Source organism: Toxorhynchites rutilus, chromosome 1 (genome assembly GCF_029784135.1).
Source record: "Toxorhynchites rutilus septentrionalis strain SRP chromosome 1, ASM2978413v1, whole genome shotgun sequence".
NCBI lineage: Eukaryota > Metazoa > Arthropoda > Insecta > Diptera > Culicidae > Toxorhynchites > Toxorhynchites rutilus.
In genome coordinates, this window is record NC_073744.1 from 204857695 (window position 1) to 204878371 (window position 20677).

Genomic DNA, 20677 nt, shown 5'->3' on the forward strand with positions numbered 1-20677 from the left:
CTGGATCCAATTATGAAACTCTGTTTCATTCTAAAATAATGTCCAAAATGATATACAAGCATATTCAACAAAATAATATCATTGTCCTACGTCAACAACGTGATTGCGTCTTTGACACCACCCAGGAGGTCGAAAAGGTGATCCTAAACTGACGCAAAATGATTAGATACTCCCACAATATTGGATATTTGGTGAAAATTCGAGAGTTCGAAAATTCGCCATGCGCCATCATGACTCTCAAGGATCGTTTATGACCGCCCTCTCTAGGGTGCAAATCACATCCGGAAAGAACACCCTATGATGGGGTACTGAGTGATGGAATTCTCATCAAACATAATCCTGATTTCTCAACGCTCACCCCCTTATGCATCTAGGAATCTGCGAGCTGGCATGAGCCTGAGAATTCATGAGTTCCAGTTCCAGGGAGGTAAAGCTTCTCGCCCTGGAAGGTATACATGTTTGTGCTCGAATTTCACCATTTACATTCCACTTCGCAAGTACTCCATCATAATTATTCGCCTCGGCACAATACACCAGCACATTTTCGCGCAGGAATGCAACTGCACACGGATTGAAGCTCGTTTTAAATGAGCGCCGCCGCTTGGAAACGGTTTATTCTGCTCACGTTGCAATAAATGCACACAGAAAGGTGATTTTACATTCCAAATGGATGAGTTCCGCCATTGTAAACCTTTACTTGTTGGATCTAGAGTATAGAATTAAAGATGCGGAAAAAAGCACTCTGCCGTGAACTATTTCAAACTCCGAATATAGCCAAGACGGATAACAACGCTTCGATAACACGGCCCAAGGTCACCCCGGGACTGAAGGCCAACTTAATGACCCTCATAAATTACTTGTATGGGTTTTCGGGGCCATCCATTTCCCCCCGGCAATACGATGTTTCCATTTAATCACAAAGTTACACTTCCTGTTGATGAGACATGAGCGCTGACTCGTCCTGTCCCATCTGGTTGCCGTATCAGTCCACCCCGATGGGAAGTGGCACGAACGGAAGAATAATTGATCATTAAACGCCAGTAAAAATCTTTTCTGGTGACCAAAGCACCAATGACTTACTGGGCACAGTTTGTCACCCGGAGCACTGCGAGAACTTTGTTCGACGAAGCTGAAAGGCGGTATTCTTGAACTCAAAAACCGTTTTCCACGGTGCAACCAAACCCTTGTCAGTGGGATGTTTTATGATGTCAATATATCATCCCAAGTTCGTCGTTAAAAAGAATCAATATGACCTGTGGAAAACGAATGGAACCGAATCGCACCGGCCGGACGGGAAAAATTCACCAGCATTATAAAATTGATTGTCATGATTTGAAAATAGTTCACAGTCCAATTTTTCACTTATTCTCATCATCGATCTAATAAACACCCGTTTCGAATCGGCATTTTCATGCCATCCTATTTGAATCAATGAAATCGTAGCAGACGAACTAATTTAAGCACAGTTTTCAGTGTCACAGTCCTTCTTTCACACACACTCACATCCGAAAATAGCTCCGTTTCGGCCTAATTCAATTTGAGCTTCCTGTCGCACTCGACTGACCGTCTAGCTAGATGGTGGGTAAAAGGACATCGGACATCGTCAGCTGGAACGAAAAATGCAGTTGAACAAGACGTGCCAGGCGAGTGGTTTCTGTCTGAAAGATCTTTGAATGATGGGATACACGCTTTTATACTTTTGCCAAATTGGCTCCTATTTGCGTTCAGTAAATTTGTTTACTCATTTGTATTCAACTTAAAAATAATGTTTTTTTCTATTTCTTCCCTTTTTTTTCAGATCAAAACGCTTTGCGCCGTATGCAAACTCTGTACAGAGCCAAATAAAAATTGTGTATCATTAAAACCGAAAGCGAGTCCGAATACGATTGCAGAGAGACAAGGTTAGTTAATTGCACCCCAACAACGTGCGATATTTTTCTAAGCGTACTGCAAATTGAACATCAAAGGAAACCCCAAAAAAATATAACGGTGAAAATGTACGTAACGGTACTAGGCGGTAGGTGAATTAGTTTGTAAAATTAAACCATAGCGGGAGGGCGGCTTCTCTCCGGGAACAAGTAAACAAAAGCGCGTTTATTTCAACCTAAAAATAATACAACGTAACGTGAGTTGAATGGTTGGTACGAAGCGCGAAAAAATAATAATAAAATAACTCTAACGCACGAGAGTGAACGTAAATGGTGACAATTCATTTTTTCTAACAACAACAAAAAATGCAGTAAAATAGAACCTAGAAACTGGAGCAGCAGATTTAGAGTGTAAACAAATCAATAAAATCCCAGTAGCCGAGGAGCAAACAAAAGAATGAATAATGAACCGCGAACGGAAAATAAAAATCAATAATTAACTCAGTAGGCTCGGAGCGAATCAAATGAATGTCAACTTTTGTGTGCGTGTTGAGAAACGAAACAGAGCGAAGACACGGGGAAGCGATGAAAGGAAACTTTTAATTCAGTTCAGCAGTCGTTGCAGGGTGAGTGAAATATATTTGAATTATGTGGGTGACGGGCGGTCGATGTAACGAAACGGAAAGTTTCGCGTTTTCGCATTCTACGGAGATCGGTTGGACGTGACACTCGGGCAGCTTCTGCTCGTTGGACTAGCAGCGAAAGGGCCAACAAATGCCAATTTAAGGGATTCCCATGATCGCGGGAACATCAAAAAGTTAGGTTAAGGTTGTTTACAAGGAGAACGGAAACTAGGCTCATCGTGATTTGTTACGTTTTGTGTTGGGTTTATCGAACATCAGACGGAAGAGAGGAATTTTTATTATCGAATGCTGATGGAAAGTATTTGGCTGAAGTTTGACGGTGAAGTTCATTATGCACGGGGAAATATAAATCGTTTTTTGAACAAAAACAATTTAAAACAATTCTTATCTAACACCACAAGAACTCGAAAAGATCCCAATGAAACTTATACAATGATTAGAAAGTAAACTTTTAAAAATCACAAAATACGGAAAGCTTAGAGATAAATGTAGAATACACTGGAATATTCAACAACGCGTGAGCTCTTCAAATGCAGGCGTAACAAGGATTCAAAAAGACAAAGTCCTGTAGGATGTTGTGGTTCTTCTCAGTTTCTTTACACTGACATGTTTACTGTATCCCTCTGTCGACAGTGAACCCAAAACCTTATCATTTCACCATGATCCTCCATCACATTAAGAGAATGGAGTCGCATTATCCATCATTAACATCAATAACCTTGAGCCACCCAAAATTTCCGTTTGGTTCGCACTGGTGGGTGTGAGGGTAAGATGCCCCACCATTAAAAATCATGTAAATCGCCGTATTTGGCAGGATTTTTCTGCTTCATAAATCTTTTAGCTTCATGATATAGTAATAAATGAAAAACCACATGATTTCATGCAACTTTGGGCGCTTTTATAATAAGACTTTTGAAGCATTATAAACTAATTTGATTTTTGCAAACTTCAATATATTCTCGAATGTTACCAGAGTTATCGATTGAGTTTGAATAAACAAATGTTAAAATCATTTTTATATTAAAATGCAATTTTCTAATCCATCTCATAATGCGGCACATAGCTCCAGTATAGAAATAAAAAACTATGGATGGGTTATACCTATGGTATAACCGCAAGGTTGACGTAGGACTGCCGTTGGCTTAGTAATCAATTGTATTTCATCAATTAGCAATAATACTACCTCGGATGTTCCTCATTAGGTACGATATCGCAGCTGCGTATAGCTATCTTTTGCGTGCATTGATTAAATTATTGATTAAACTAGTGGATGAATGAAACTATTTACGAATTCAATTGCAAACAAATCTCATTTCAAATTAATTCATGCATTATGGTGGTAGTTATCGCAGCAAATAGTTATCAACATTTTACCTTTTGCGGTATGTGTAGAAGTTCAGTGAGCTGGCTACATGAAGAGATATCTTCTAATGCAGTCTAGAATAATCGAGCCAAAGCGTTGCATTTGTACCCGCTTTTGCAGACCGTGTGAGCAAAACGAATTCCAATGTGTAAAAACGCATGAGGGTATAAAAATATTGCCGATTGAAATGTATCTGCAATGCCGATTTTCTTGGTTTCGGAATCTGTATTGGGAAAACACATTCCGGTTTGCAAAAATACAAGCGAGTACAAGTACCCGCACCCCACATGTATTTTGCAATGCCGATTTCCCCAGGCTTCACGATTTTAAAGTCTGTGTTAGGGAAACATTCCGATTTCCAGAAACGCAAGCCAGTACAACAGTACCCGCAGCTTGCATTTATTTTGCAATGTCGTTTTCCCCAGGCTCCATGGTTTTGAAGTCTGTGTTAGGGAATCATCCTTCTATTCCATCGATCGTACCTCAATCGTTGCGCAATCATAAATGAGTGGATTTCCGAGCGGCACTCGCTTATATACCGATTGGTGTGATTTCAATAGCCTGCTTTGAATGCAATTTTAGGGCTATTGAAACAAGTTTTTGGATCAAAAAGTAACAAGCATATAACGCGTAGACATTTTATCTTTCGAGTGAAGTGATTATCATACCATTTCCTTCAGTTGTTTAGGAGCTATTAACGCTCAAAATCTGGTTCTCCGGCGTAACACTTTCGTTCTCGAAACTTTGAACTTACACCCCAGTATAGAAATGAAAGACGCAGTCCTAAGTCAAAAAAAGAGTTAATCAGTGTCAGTGTTACCAAATCACTCAGATATTTACTGAAATTGTTTTATGTCTAGATGATTTCTGAAAAGCATAAAACCAATTTCTCATATCTGTTCTTGTATTATGTAATAAAAACCAGAACGAACAAAATTATTTCAATGCTTCTGACTACTACAATCCTTCCATTATTACGAATAATACAAACCTTAAAATCAAAACAAAAACTCATAAATATAAAGGCCAAAAATCTGGCAGCCCATTTGTGAACAGCCGCACGTAGCAATATACTTTTGAACAGCGGCACATTTTAATACGTTTGTAAACAAAAATATTGGATTCCAAATTATTCGGCGTTTGACAACAAAAATACTTAGAAATTTTGTGGCATCTGACGATTTTCAATAAGTGAAATTATGAATTTCACACTTATCAATTAGACAAAAGCGTCAAAATCATCTTTTTTTCAGATTTTATAGCCGTTCAGCCTTTCTATACTCGCGCAAAGGTCTGACAGACAAAGCATCAATGAGGTGGCTGAATTAAATGACAATTAAAACTGAATGAAGCTTCAATAAAAAATATTTTCTGGAGTTTATTCACTCAATTACATCTTTTTCTTCGAATATATACCATTAATCCTGTGTATTTTTACAATAACAATATCACAGAGACGCGCACAGTCCAGAGTACACAAATTACGATTTCTCGCGCGAGTACAATGTTAATTACGGTTAACTGAAATTTTGCAAAACAGATTTCTCGATATTTTCCAAAATTACAGTGACTAGGCCCTGTAGGGAAACTCTGGGTAAGACGCACCGTGTCTGTAAAACGCACTATCATGAAAAATCATGGAAAACGCAGTAATCGGCTGGATTTTTCTGTACTTATAACTTACTTTTTTCATTACAAATACAATTAAATGTATTGTAGCACCAAAAATCACATCTATCTTTATAAAATAATAATATATTGGATTGGGGAAAAAGAAATGTCGTATATTGTCAATATATGGTCACACTTGAACATACCTTGTGTTGTACTTATCGCATCGGGTCATACTATACGGCTATTTGAAGACGACAATCTGTGCTGCAAGTGTCGTTTTGACAGTGTTGTGATTGTCCTTTTCTGTCTCAAGTTATAGCGCGTCAAAGATGGAGTCCACCAAGCAAGAAATTCGCCATATTTTACGTTTTTACTACCTGCGAGGTAAAACTGCAACGAAGGCGGCCGAAAAAATTCGTGTAGTTTATGGACCCGATAATGTAACGATTCGCATAGCACAGCGTTGGTTTGATCGATTTCGTTCTGGAGTAGTGGCTGTCGAAGATACACCCCGTACTGGTAGGCCAATCGTCGTGGAAACCGATAAGATCGTTGAAATCATCCAAGTAGACCGGCATGTGAGCACTCGCTCGATTGGCCAGGAACTGGATATAGACCATAAAACCGTTTGGAACCATTTGCAGAAGATTGGATTCCAAAAAAAGCTGGATGTATGGGTGCCGTACGAGTTGACTCAAAAAAATCTTTTAGACAGAATAAACGCCTGCGATGCACTGCTGAAACGGAACGAACTCGACCCATTTTTAAAGAAGATGGTGACTGGTGATGAAAATTGGATCATATACGACAACCTAAAGCGAAAAAAGTCGTGGTCGAAGCGTGGTGAGCCGGCCCAAACCAGCGCCAAGCCCGCATTGACGGCCAGGAAGGTTTTGCTGTGTGTTTGGTGGGATTGGAAGGGAATCATCCACTATAAGCTGCTATGGCCAGACCCTCAACTCGGTTCTCTACTGTGAGCAGCTTGACCGTTTGAAGCAGGCGATTGGCCAAAAGCGGCCAGAAATGATCAATAGGAATGGTGTTGTTTTCCACCAGGACAACGCTCGGCCTCACACATCTTTGATGACCCGTCAGAAGCTACGGGAGCTCGGATGGGATGTCCTATTGCACCCACCGTATAGTCCGGACCTGGCTCCAAGTGATTATCATCTCTTCCGGTCCATGCAAAACGCTCTAGGTGATACTAAGTTGGCCTCAAAAGAGGCTTGCGAAAACTGGCTGTCTGAGTTTTTTGCAAATAAGGAGGAGGGGTTATATAAGGGGGGGGATAATGAAGTTGCCTTCTAAATGGCAACAAGTTTGCGAACAAAACGGCGCCTATTTGACTTAAAATGGATAATTTTAAGTATGTTAAATAAAGCGTCAAATTTCGATCAGAAATACGACATTTCTTTTTCCCCAACCCTATATTAAAAACTGCATGATTTCATGCAACTTTGACCACTCCTGTCATAAGCCTTTTGAAGCAAAATGAAAATTACTTATATTTTGCAAACTCCAATACATTCTCAAACGTTACCAGAGCTGTCAGTTGAATTTGAATAAACAAATTTTGAAAATTCAGTTTTCATAACAAAATGCAATTTTATAATCGATCTCATAATGGGGCGCATCGCTTCTGTATGGAGATCAATAAAGAGTTAGTCAGTTCCAGTGTTACCAATTCACTCAGATATTTTCTGCGATTGTTTTATACCCAGACGGTTTCTGAAAAGCATAAAACCATTTTCACATATCTTTTCTTGTATTATGTAATAAGAACCAGAACGAACAATATTATTTCAATTGTTCTGACTACTAAAAACCATTCATGATTGAGAATAATGCAACTATTTTGAATACAAAACACATACAATCTCTCACTTAAAATTCTGAACAACAAAACCCCTATACATAAGTATTCGTTTCATCCCTAACCAAACACTTAGACATTTCCCTCGAGCCCCAATGTTCGCTTCGCCGTCAAACGTCAAACGCCACATGCCTCCGCCATAACCATTTTAATCGCAGTAACCGTTACAGAGAGCGATACGGTGCCGAGCAACGACCAACGGAAAAAAAACAGACCGATTGACTAATTAAACTTTTAAACTCGCAGCCTGTCGCGATTACATGCGCCTCCAAAGTGCGCGCGCTTTAAAAAAGCGCCCTCCTAAAAGCGGGAGGTTATCCTACCATATCCTGCTCTCTCTATCTCTCATGCAGGATCGAGCTGCAGTGTGAGAAAAGAAGAGACAGCGTTTTGTCATTTCGCCGGGCGAATGTATTGTTGTGAAAAAAAAATTAAAATATATATTACTGTTTTATGTTCGCGTCTATGGTGCTGCCTGCCGACACACCGGGAGGAATTTAATTTGGGCCGAACGTGATGAGCTAGAAAATAAGCTGCTTTTATGCATCTGTTGGTGTTCTCGTTTATCGTTTTTGTTTTGCCGTGATATGGCGAAAGGGAGTAACGTTGTAAGATACATTGTTAGTAGAATAGAAATAGCGGCGAGAATGTAGCAACACACTCGGAGTGTATTTGAGCTTGGAACGCCCCTCGGCTTGCGTTGCGGATATCATTTTAACGGAGGAAATATAGAACAAAAAAACTCTAGATTCTGATTCGTCGGATACGAAACGAGAACGATAAAATGCACAAAAAACCCGTGAGTGTTTGAAACTACTGAATTTGTTTTACACGAAGCAAACAAAACTTAACGACTAGATTTAAAATCAATCTCTTTTCTAACCTAGTCAATTACAGTCAATCTATACTTGGAAATGAAATAAGTGTGCAAACTCGTGGCAAATGAGAATTATTTTGTGGCCACCAAACAGAGTATCTGTATCGATAAATGGATAATGTAAACAAGAACTTGTTTCAATGTTTCAGTAATGGAAAAAAACCCAGATGTGAACAGATGTAAGCAAACAAAAAAACAGTCTTATGACACAAAACAATGGAACACACAAACGCAGACACTTTCAAGTAAAAACAAAGAAAAAACCAAAATCAGAACCTAGAAAACTTAATATGATAAAGTAAAAAAGCTTTAAATGTCGTTCAAAAAACTACCAGAATTGCAGTTTTACCGAAGTATAGCGCAGAAATTTAAAAATGAAATGCAGACACTCTCGTACATACACAACGCAGAAACAATATATTTCTTGTTTTGTTGTTTTGAATCGTGAACACTAGGGTGAGAATCGGCTGCTATATGGCAAAAAAAATAAACTCCAAAATCTACTGTAAATAACCGCATTTCACGTTCGCGATATAATTCTCTCTCTCACACACACATATACACAATTTCTCAAGTCAACCACTACAGAAGCTATCAAGCGCGTGAGAACAAGTGGATGCGAAAGGACGCGAACAAGGCAAATAAAACCAAATCTCAATGTTTCATACCTATACGTGAATGATATATTAAGAAACAACAACAACAAAAAAGAAACAGACAAACGGAAAGCCACATTAAAAAAAACTGACTTAATCGATAGAGAGAAATGAAGTGAGAGAAAATAAAAAAAGAAGCAGACGACAGAGAGCAGAAACACAAGTTTAGATAATAGATAAATTATTGAACGAAGTTAGGTAATTTAAAATAATAACAAAATCCACCATTCGAGGGGTCCAAATTGGTGGTAGTTTCCGGTGGCGATTTTGGGATGCGAAGCGCCCCCGTCCTTTGGATTCGAGGGAGCAACAGCACAAATCCAACAACCTACAACAAAAAAAAACAAATACACATATCATTCGGTAAGCAATACTTACGATACTTACATTCCGCGGGGCTTACAAAGTAAAAATGGGAAAAGAGATAAGAATATATCGGAATAGAGCGGAATATGACGCTTTACTGAGTGGGATAACGGGGGGCTATATACCGATCAAACCGATTGGGTTCATATCGAACGGTTGTGAATCGATCCGATTATTGGTGGGTTAATGTTTGCTAGTTGTTTGATGAACCTAAAGTTTGTATTTAAAATGGGGCACAATTCTGAAATAGCTATGAATTTAATATTCGCCTTACCTCGATACTGGGTACGAATTTCATGCCAACTCGTCTTAAGAGCTGGCAGCACCAGATAGCAGTGAGACATCGTGGGTGTAAAGACATGCGTCATTTAAGCAACTTTGCATACTTGAATTATTCGAGAAATAATTAGACTACTTTTTGGAAAAAGCCAATTTTTTTTCCTTTAATTTTTACAAAAATTTATAATATAAAAACTATGATACCTACAAAATTCTTGTCGAAGGATGAAATGTAGGAAAGTGTTTAAATTTTTACAAAAAAAATTGCCGACATAAAAGTTATTTTAAAAATTTTCATCATTTTTCTCAAAAACGTATTTTTCTAAATTCCCAAAAATATATATGTATATCAATAGCCCTTACAATTTCCAACAAGTCGTCCATACGTCGGAAGATGGGGGCTTTTACAGGGAAAAAGTTTTTCTAACAACAACTTTTTTATATTTTCTTTGAAAAAATACAACCAATCCTAATTTTGTTTAAAGTCAAGATAGCGATATAGTGCATTCGACAAAGTTTTAGATCTCATTAAAATATGAACTTTTGTCGAAGACGTCAACTTTCTATCTGTTATAGTTTTTGGAATATAAGTCATTTTTGTATGAAGACTCCTGAAAAAAAAAATGTTTTGCTCGTAACATTTTTGTGTGTAAATTCTCACGTCTGACATGTGACTTGTTGTTAATTTAAAGGGCTATTTATATCTATTTTTTAAGATTTTTAAAAACACAAGTTTTCGAGAAAAATTAATTTTAATTTTCAAAATATTTTATTTTCAATGATATTTTTTTTGCAAAAATTTGTTCGATATTTTTTAATGAAAACCTTAGTAATTTCCTACATTTTATTCTCTGACCAACTTTTTGTATATCTCATAGTTTTAAAATTAAGATCTTTCGAGAAAAAAGTTGATGAAACTCAAAATTTAAAAAAAAAACTACAAAAAAATCTATCAGACCTACAAAATTTTAGTCAAAGGATGGAATGTAGAAAATTATTTTGGTTTTCATTAAAAATTATCTGATGAAAATGAATTTTTCATTGAAAAAAATATTTGAAAATTAAAATTCATTTTTCTCGAAAACATATATATTTAAAATTCAGAAAAAAAAGATATAAATAGCCCTTAAAATTTCCAACATATTTTCCATACATCGGACGATGAGCACATTTACATGGAAAAAGTTTATCGAACAACAACTAGTTCATGTTTTTCTTTGAAAAAATTCTATTAATGTTCAATTCGTTACATTTTTATGTATAAATTATCGCATTTTACATGCTCTGCTAACTTTTCTCTATTTAGAAACATGTCAAGAACATGTCAAACGTGAGAATTTACACACAAAAATGTTACGAGCAAAACATTATTTTTTCAGGAGTTTATATTTTAACAAGATCTAAAACTTTATCGAATACCTTATATCGCTACCTTGACTTTAAACAAAATTAGGATAAGTTGTGGTTTTTTTCAAAGTTGTTGTTGTTGCTCGAAAAACTTTTTCCCTGTAAAAGTGCCCATCCTTCGATGTATGGATGACTTGTTGGAAATTGTAAGGGCTATTCATATATATATTTTTGGGAATTTTAAAAAAATACGTTTTTAAGAAAAATGAATTTTAATTTTTAGAATAACTGTTTGGTCAGCGAAATTTTTTTCCAAAAATTTTTTGGTAATATGTTGCGAAAATTTAAACAATTTCCTACATTTCCTTCTTTTGACAAGAATTTTGTAGGTATCATAGTTTTTAAGTTATAAATTATTGTAAAAAATTAAGGAAATAAATTTGGCTTTTTCCAAAAAGTAGTCTAATTATTTATCGAATTTTTCAAGTATGCAAAGTTGCTCAAATGACCCATGTCTTTACACCCACAACGTTTCACTACTATCTGAGATGGTGCTGCCAACTCCTAAGACGAGTTGGCATGAAATTCGTCTTTTGTTTCGCTCGCTCGTATTAATCTTATATTGTTGTACCATGGATATTATACAAATGCTTACCAATATTTGTGAGTCATGACATTTTCTGTTATGTTATGTCTTATTTAATGTCATAAATCGGGATGACAAAACATGAGCTAAAAATCAATTTTGGGTGTAGAAACCCACTCCGGGTGTCACCAGGTCACGCCACTGCTTCGATATTTTCCATTGCTCCAACTATTGCTCTATTTGACTTTTGACGTAGAACTACGTCTTTCATTAAGGGTGCCAAATCAGAAAACAGGTCACGTTTTTACGAAATAAAGTTAACGTTAATAACTATTTTTGCCGCGAACGGATATTGACGATTTACATACCAAACGAATCGTAAATTCCCTAAGATTTGTTTGATATTCTATACATCACAATCCCCTGGTGTGTAAATGGTTAAAATTCATGAAAACTATAAGCGTTTCCATTTTCCCATGCATTTGTTCTACTGATTTGTGTGCTTTCCCGAACAGAGCTGTTAATAACGAGCAACTTATCGACGAGCAACGAAGGGGAAATCGTAAGATTTAAAGTCTCCGTGAACAAAGGAAAGGAAGAAGAACGAAGGGGAATATTTGCCTAGAATGTAAACAGTGTATCTCGCTGAGGCAAACTTTCAGTCTCGTTCTGTTTTCAAAGCAATGAAGATAGCTTGTTCTTCCTTGTTTTGTGTCATTACATGCCTTCGTTTCGGGTTGAGCTGTACACTCGACTTCGCTGATGTCTCTGGAATTGCAATCATTGCATCAATCTGACGCCATTACATTACATTACAAAATAAATGTTCTGGAATTTGGTCTGTGATTTAGTTTCACGTGGCGGTAGCAAAACTCTCTCCATCAAGGATGCAGCTAAGCTAATCTAGAACGGCAATATTAACAGAAAGGAGACAGAACGGAGATAAGTGTGTGTATATTTAGTCGCTTCAAGCCATCGAAATATGCATATTCACGTGTGCAGATGCGTCATGAACCTTACGTAAAAATAGCGCGTGAATCGACTGTATCTGAGCGTTCGAGATAAATTTTTAAATGCATTGACATGAAACAAATTGCGACATACAATCAGCTAGTGTATTTTTCTGCGAGGGCAAGAATAAATCATCAATCAATTATCGTCAACTGATTCTACAATAAAAAAATTCAGGGCGATCAAACTATTCTACTAAACAGTTATTTCTAAAATTTCACAGCATTATAAAATAATATCCGAAGTTATTAACAAGCGACTTTTATAAAACAACAGCGTAGTTCTACGGCAACAATGCGGTCGTATCTTGGACACAACCTGCTATAATTTTTTCTTTCTTTGACTGCTGCTGATGTAATCGTAATGTAATCGATCCCATTGAAGCACCTCTCCATCATATCGGCAGCTTGCCAAATCTGGTCAAAACTTCACCAGACCATTGTAATTGCCCAATTTTTTTTTTTGTGGATGTCCAAAACCAAATTAATTCTCGCGACTTCCATGCGGCGTAACTTTTTCAAAACAAAACGTGAAATTTTTACTGTCGAAAGGTTCAGGTTTTCCAAACAATTCACCGTCAAAATATTTCAGATACGCCTACTACGACCGCTGCTATGAATTGTACAGTTATTCAGGATTCTAACTGAATCAAACATTTCAGACGGTGCGAGTAAGCATACGAATTGGTCTAGTCAGCTAGTGCAGTGCAGCTACTCACACCGTGTGAACACATCATGCCAGTTAGTGTCATGTGTGATCCGGCGTGCGAGCTACTTCAAAGTTTTTTGAATTTACTCGCACTCGCATCTCTCAAAACGTCAAAAACAGAATTTAGCGTTCGAATCAGGGATGCCAAATGTGAAGAAATGTCTCTATTTTGAAAATTGAAAATTATTGGAAAAACAAATAAAACCCTCATAGTTTCTGAACGAAATCGTTGTTATTTTGTTTTGCACGCTGGCATGGTACGCTTTCTTTTTGAGATAGTTTTCTTGAGAATCTCTTATATAGAATCATTATCAGACACAATTTTCATCCGAAATTCACTCACAACTTGCAAAAAAAAAAATTCTGAGAAACAGAATACAAGTTTGATTAAAAATATACATTTTCATTCATTATTTTAATTTTTGACGCGTATTTATTCCACCTGCAAATCTACTATCAGTTTCATTTCACAAATTGGTACACGAAGCTGCTGGCAAGGCGAAATGAATAAAATTTTAAAAAATCTTTAAGATTGCCATTTGTAGCATCACATACTTCCGGAATTATGTTAGCTATGGATGCTTTCGAGATTCTAAAAAATATCGACAACAATCTGAACGATATTCCAGAAGAAAGGCACATCAATGTCGTTTTTTAATTTCACTCTTGCAGGTATAGCATCCCTCATGAGTGTATCTTTGGCAAAGAGACCCAACAGTGTTTCCACTTATTCAGGTGTTTTTCTCAACACTGCTCTGTACTCTAGAGGATCATCACGGTAGAGTTCCTTCAATATTGCATTTGTTGCTCCTTTTCCTTGCATACAATTCCTGTCCCAAATCCTTTTGCCTTTCTGCTTTATCGGGTAGTACCTTCAGTTCGAAGAAACTCAGCACAAAGTATTTTTGTACACGATCAGCGTGTATTTCGCGATACAATTGTGTAATGATAAATGCAACTGAAAACCTGAGACGAAAACTGCCAATAGAGAAGTCGATTTCGGATCAATCATCTGTCAAATTCGGACCTGATTGCAGTTTCTGACTATTTGATGGACATTTGAAACATCATTTGGCATCCTTAGTAAGCCAATGCTGTAGTATCTAGTTTCTCGTCAGCAGCTCACACTGTGTGAACGGACAAGGCGAGTCAACCAATTGTCAAGCGAGTTCACCGGCCCAGTAGCTGCTCACTGTCAGGTCAGCTACTAGCAACGCATAAATGGGCATTTAGTCGCGAACAACTTGAAGTTAGTGGGGTCACATACTTCCTTCAGAAAGCGAAATGATTTACTGGGATTGAGACACTATTGAAATCACACACGAAAATCAAAGAAAAATAAATTACGGATAGATTTGGAACATATAATGAAGGTCTAGCCTATCCAAAACATCTTTTCATCAATTTTTCTGGCTACAAGATATCGTGATAACATTGGTATGCGTTACAATACATTGGTTCGGACAAAGTTCATCCGAAAGAGCAGCGGGTACGAATAAAATCAAGAATCAAGACTTTATAATCAAGCTTTAATGCTGACCTACCACAGACCCATCATCGCTGCCAGTTAGCAATGGTATACTGACGAACTGAAGAATAAAATTTACAGAGCTAAGGCTATTATTCTAACATTGTTCAACAGGTCATGAGGCGACGCTGTCTAACAGCCAGTGAATAACAGCCACTTGTCTGTTTGATTACGAGTTTAATGCTGGCCGTAGAGTAAAGAACCGTTGAAAAACGATAACAGATAAAACTATTTCAGTGAAATTCGCTTCAGAAAATCACTTTTTCTACATTGCATCTTGTTAATACAGGTTTCACTTCGATACTCTTTTCTTGTATAAAAATGGAATTGATCGTATCTAGGTTATTTCATCACAGATGTGTCCTGGTAGCATTCAACTAATCATTTGTTTTAGTTTTTCAAATCAATAAGACTACAGATAGAACATCATACTAGGAAATATTCAGTGACCGCTATCCAGCCGAAGTCACAAACAATCGTATAAAACTAATCGAATCTAGATTATTAAATATTTCGATGAGTTGTAACTATTTGAACATTGATAATTTTTTGCTAGTCCCATTCTTTTTATTTCTATCCCCTGTTATGTTCCGGATTCCTGGTTCCAACAAATGCATAATGGTACAATGATTTTATTAACACAATATGCAGTACATTGTCCCGACTGTTTCCTCCGCATCACAAACTACGTCAAACCCCTTACAGTGCTCTAATGAAATCATTGCCATTGCGTGTTGATAAACTTCGCGATAACCCAACACTTGCTCCCACCATTCCCCTCCTTCGGATGGGCCGGGGATCCCAAGGTGTGAATCGCACTAGTGCGAGATTGCCCCCACCTGCCCCGTCACTTAGAACGTGTATATATAGTTGTAATAATGAGCATTAGGCACATGACACGAATTATTGTGCCGCTCACTATTAAGTGTTAATGATCCGTAAATATGTGTTCCGCCCGGTGCCTCCAGCCAACCTCTCCGTGATGTGTTGGAGAGTTACAGAGCAGACGACGATGGCACCATTTTGAGCGTATCCAACGACGGTTTCAATGGACAAAAACGTGACAATGGACTCCCGACTGCGCAACATAGTCGCAGAATGGGAGGGTAACAGAACGACCCGCCAGTAAAGAGGTAACGGTAACGACTATTGGTCTAGCTAATGAATTATTCAGCGGGGAATTAGTGCGAAGCGCTATGGTGGTATGTCATGGAAAGTAATTGAATAGAAGAAGAAAAAACGATTGATAGAATTAGAATTCTTATTTTGCTCTCATTGAACTCATATAAACAATTTGAAACAACAATCAAAATCCACCGGAAACTATTACGTCCGTCGAATGGTATACTATGATAAAAAAAAACGTAAAAATGACATGAATATAAATTTATATTTTTCTACAAATTACCAAACTAGCATTCAATCGTACAAAACACAACGAGCGAACACACGACCAAGAAAACAAACAACATCCAATCGTGAATCCACATAATCACATTAGAAACACTCACACACGAACACATACTTAGAAACATGGACCGAAACCCGGGCGCCACCATTAATGTTTTATTTTCCACCTTTTCTTGACCGTTTGTGTGGGAAAATGTGAAGGGGGAGGGCGCCAAATCTGGTAGCACTGTTCTGGTGGCGGCAGCCTCTGTGGCACAGTAAGCCACGGTAAATAAGAGAACATGTCATGCCCCAAAATCGCGAAAATGCACAGCAGCAGAGCAGAGCAGAGCAGAGAGGGATAAAGAAGCGCTGCCCACTAGATTAAGGCACACGCCTGCCTCGATGAACCAAACCACAGCGCTAATTCTATTAATGCAGCATGCAACATTTTTTATCCTGCGCCTTCCAGAGTGAGCTTCCCATTCGCAGTGGGTGGTTGGAGGTGGTAGCGAAATTGTATTTCATTCGATGCACTTCCGACTGCATCTTTCTCTGGCCTGCCTTTCCTTCTGGCACTATGATGATCTGCGCAATCCGGTGAGATTTTTTAGTAGGTCAAAGTAATCCTCCAGCGTGAGCAGCACAAGGTTTGAAAGTAGGTTTGCCCCCGTAAGTAAATTGGTGTGTGGCAAACTTTCGTTTCGATAGGTGGCTTCCGATTTGTATAGTGCTGTGTGTCGATACATTAAAGTGGTTCACGGAAAAGGAACCCGGAATTATTTACTGCCACACGAGCAAACATTTTCCATACTACTAGAAGCATGTCAGGAGTCATGTTTGGATGAAGCGCCAAAACAAGTGAGCAACTTATATAAATCCCAATTATATTTGTGCTTCAAGCTGAGCGAAATGTCTGAAAAACCTACACAATCTGATCTAATCCAATGCTTTCCGGAGATGGAAATTTAATGATTATCAGCATGTAAACTTGCAGCTTACAATTACTCGCAAAATGGCGTGTATTATCATACAATTTCCTTGCAATTTCTTGTCAGAACCATTTTTCTTCCTAAAACCTCCTCCTCTTCAGACGGGTAAAGAGACGAGTGCGCAACAGTGGAGACAGTTGGCTGAAATGAATAATATCCCTTCTGTGCCACCACTCTCTTCGTCTCTACCCCAGAAAACATATAACCTCCGGCACCGCTTCGGCACGAACGTTGTAAATATAGCCTAATGTTTCAAGAAGCATGCTTTTGCCATAAGCTTTCGATCGTCGAGCACACCGAAATGATTCCAAATGCGACACCAAGAAGCTTCTCGTCGAGGCCGAGGCACACAATCTCATTAGTATTCCACCCAGGAATGTGCAATCTGATGTACTGAATTTTATAGACTTTAAACTTACGCTCGCATTCAACGTTTATCCGCTCCATGCCCCCAGCAATCCCCCGCAAACCGACCGATCATGTTATTCCTTATCATAATCATCATATTTTCTTCGGTCCCAAAGTACCGGTTCACCTTTCTCTATTCCGCCGATATGAGGGCACATATCGGTGAATGGAATCTAGGACAAAACGTTGGTTCTTCGTAACGAAAGGAAGCCACACCGTCACCGGAATGAATAGTCATATATTCAGACTCCCCTAACACAACCCCTTTTCCCACCCTTTCTCACACACAAACATCAATCAACCGACACCAAACATGTTTATTATTGGTACTAACGAGAACCCGTCGTCATCGTCGTCGTCGTCGTTCAACGATGATGATTAGACTAATTCCATCGTCCAATTATACTGCGATATCGAGTCGAGACACACGGAACAGACACACTTTTTGCTGAATACAATCGGAATCTCTTTGTGAGAAAATATAATTTTGTACATCATGTCTAATGCAGGTATTAACGTCTTCCTATGCTATGCTGTCTATTATAATTATTACAAGATACAACAAGAAAAAAAAAGTAACAATGTATTATTATGGATTATTGATAAAGAAGAAAGCAGAACAAAAAAATATTATATAAAAATATACATTGAAAAAGATAAAAAAGCAAAAGAAAAATCGGTGGGATGGGAAGCACAACTCATGCAACACAAAAAAAAGTGAAACTATATATAGTTTTGGCGACGAAAGAGATGAAGCTGAGAACATAGTTTTTAAGTATTAAGAGTATATCGTGAGTGCTGCGAATTACCACCACCACTCAGTCGGACAAGTGAAAGAGATAAGCTGAGTGAAAAAGGGGCGGGATAAGGCGGAAAGAAAAAAAAATTACCAGAAATATTTATATGAAATTATATATACTATATATTTATAAAGTGTACGAAATCGAATCCAAAAACTATACTGAACGGGAAGAATGTACTGTTGATGTGTTGGAAGCTGCAGAGATGCTAAAAGAAGATTCGTCGTTGCACAAGCTAGGAGAAAATAAAGACAAACAAAGGACACGAGAACCACAATAAGATGGGAAAACTAAACTATGCAAATCAGAGACATAAAAATCGAAATCGAATGTGTTGTACCGTAAACAAACAAAAAAAAAATGAAGAAACAAACAAAACCAACTAAAAAGCGAAAATGAAAGTCAAGAATAAAATTTCAGCTTACTTAATGTACAATATTGGGTATAAAATAAAATGGAGGAAAAAGGAGGAGCACTTGAGCTAATGTCAGACGAAACATACCGAAATTCAGCGCAATTTGTAGGGGGTCTCGTGTAAATCCCCCTTGGCGTTGTAATTCGGGACTGTGATCCAGATTACACCGCCCAAACGAGCTCCAATCAAGCCTATCAAATTGACATAAACGAAGGCACAACACAACCCTCCCCAAGCCAGGCAAATATCGTTGCAAACAAACAGCCCAAAACAAAAAATACATTTCATTATACATTTCAGCCTTAAAAGTGCTGACAAATGGGGGAGAAACAATCTTCTCACATGGAACAAACACAGCGGAGCAATAGAAAGTGGGGCGAAAAAACGCTTTTTGCAAAACAACAAAACATTTGTGCTTCGCTTCCCTTTCTAGCTTCTCCTTGGGGTTCTTGGAGCAGTCGCACGAAAGGGCGGATTCTTTGCTTATTTGTCTATCGACATTTTTTTCCCAAGGCCTGCTGTGTCGCTCAGCTCGGGGCAGCAAAATGGTCGTCGCCTTCCCGTATCTGTCAGTCTATTTGTATTGCTCTGCGCCCAGCTGGGTTATGGGAGAGCTTCGAACTCCGCACCGCACCGCACCACACATCGTGTGGTTGACGGACAAAGGAAAAGACGACGCACAGCACAATTTGTTGCTGAGTCGGGGACAACAGCACACACACACACAGAAAAAACAAGCGAAGCTGACTTTCTTGACCCCCGGCACCTTCTCGCACAGCAATCCTTCCCGGGCAGGATGAGATTTCGGAATGGTGTTGCATTTTAAGTTAATTTAAAATATCTTGCTATCTCCACCGCTCGGTTGAACGTGTGGCACCGCAAGCATGCCCCGGGCCGAGGGAAGGCACAAGGCACAAGCTGGGTTCTCCCATTCGCTCCGGCCAGCCAGGGGATACGACTAAGACCGGAATCGGGACGGGCAAGCTGACATTCAAATTCATCTGACAGAGTTGATAGTGTGTACACATGGGACACAGATGAGCGTGAGAGAGAGTGTCCCTTGTTGGGGGGGTGGTAGGTGGCAGAGACCCAACAGAACGTGGATGCAAAACATGTTCGGAATACATCATGCAGAATATATTATCACACAAAGCATCGAGCTGGAGTGGATTTTCAATGGGGATTTGAAGCGCGCCGTAGCGCTCTTGGAGTCGTAGTAGCATTTTATCATGAGTTCATGAGATGAAATGGGAAGATGAGGTTATTAAGTGTGGCTAAGTGAGGACTCTTAGCCAAATTATGGACTCTGCTGCCAACACACTAACTAATGTTAGTCGGCGATAAAGACGTTTTCATTTCATGGAGGACCTCAACTTTGCGCGCTCGAGAACATTTGAAGTGAGTTTCTTTTTCGCGAAACACTCATTTATGTTTTAATCCAGATTTTTAGTATACCTAATCAATGAATCTCAGCAACCGTTGAACTCGATTCGCGCCATTAGTGATGTCTGATTATTGAAATACATTGTTCATCAACTAATCGAATATGTTTGAGCAATTTGTTAATCGATACGATTAATCGCCTCAAACTAATCCCCAAATTCTATAGTGCAATTCCACAGCAAATAATTTCTTGTAAGTAACTTCAACTTTTATATCACTACTAGCTGATCCGGCAAACTTCGTCCCGCCCAAAATTTATTATATTTACATCCAGGCATGGGAAAGTTCATTCGCTCATTTCTACACACCTAGTTACAAATTTCTCTTGTATCGACTTGGAACAAGAGAATGCAGCAAGCAAACGTGAAAATACACGATGAATCATTTTCAGCTCTCCGAACATCTCCATTTGTGAGTGAGTGAGTGTGTGTTAGTGTGTGAGTGTGACTAACATAACATACCAAAGAGTGGACAACTACATTCAACTACAGCCATTCCATGCCAAACCGA

At 38.4% G+C, this 20677-nt stretch overlaps 1 protein-coding gene across 2 annotated transcripts in view; it reads left to right on the forward strand.

The window, feature by feature from the left end:
* The window catches only part of LOC129762865 (uncharacterized), a 343596-nt gene extending 324832 nt beyond the window's left edge, over positions 1 to 18764 (forward strand). For both annotated transcript variants that reach the window (XM_055761464.1, XM_055761544.1), the window contains exon 11: positions 1799 to 18764. The gene's annotated coding sequence lies outside the window, so the exon portion shown is untranslated. The remainder of the gene's footprint in view (positions 1 to 1798) is intronic.
* Positions 18765 to 20677: the final 1913 nt, after the last annotated feature.